Below are 900 nucleotides of genomic sequence, written 5' to 3' on the forward strand. Positions count from 1 at the left end.
GTAATCTTTTAATGCTAGACATAGGGAGGCCCGAAAATAATACGTTACAGTAATCGAGACGAGATGTAACGAACGCATGGATAATGATCTCAGCATCGCTTGTGGACAAAATGGAACGAATTTTAGCGATATTACGGAGATGAAAGAAGGCCGTTTTAGTAACACTCTTAATGTGTGACTCAAACGAGAGAGTTGGGTCGAAGATAATACCCAGATTCTTTACCAAGTCGCCTTGTTTAATTGTTTGGTTGTCAAATGTTAAGGTGGTATTATTAAATAGATGTTGGTGTTGAGCAGGACCGATAATCAGCATTTCTGTTTTCTTAGCGTTGAGTTGCAAAAAGTTAGCGGACATCCATTGTTTAATTTCATTAAGACACGCCTCCAGCTGACTACAATCCGGCGTGTTGGTCAGCTTTAGGGGCATGTAGAGTTGGGTGTCATCAGCATAACAGTGAAAGCTAACACCGTATTTGCGTATAATGTCACCTAGCGGCAGCATGTAAATACTAAAGAGTGCAGGGCCAAGAACTGAACCCTGGGGAACTCCGCACGTTACCTTAACATAGTCCGAGGTCACATTGTTATGGGAGACACACTGCATCCTGTCAGTAAGATAAGAGTTAAACCAAGACAAGGCTAAGTCTGACATCCCAATACGCGTTTTGATACGCTCTAATAAAATATTATGATCAACAGTATCGAAAGCGGCGCTAAGATCAAGAAGCAGCAACATAGATGAAGCATCAGAATCCATCGTCAGCAATAGATCATTAGTCATTTTTGCGAGGGCTGTCTCCGTAGAGTGATTTGCCCTGAAACCGGATTGAAAAGGTTCACAGAGATTGTTAGTCACTAAGTGTTCATTTAGCTGCTGTGCGACAATTTTTTCGAGAATTT

This window comes from Entelurus aequoreus, linkage group LG26, assembly GCF_033978785.1.
Source record: "Entelurus aequoreus isolate RoL-2023_Sb linkage group LG26, RoL_Eaeq_v1.1, whole genome shotgun sequence".
Taxonomy (NCBI): domain Eukaryota; kingdom Metazoa; phylum Chordata; class Actinopteri; order Syngnathiformes; family Syngnathidae; genus Entelurus; species Entelurus aequoreus.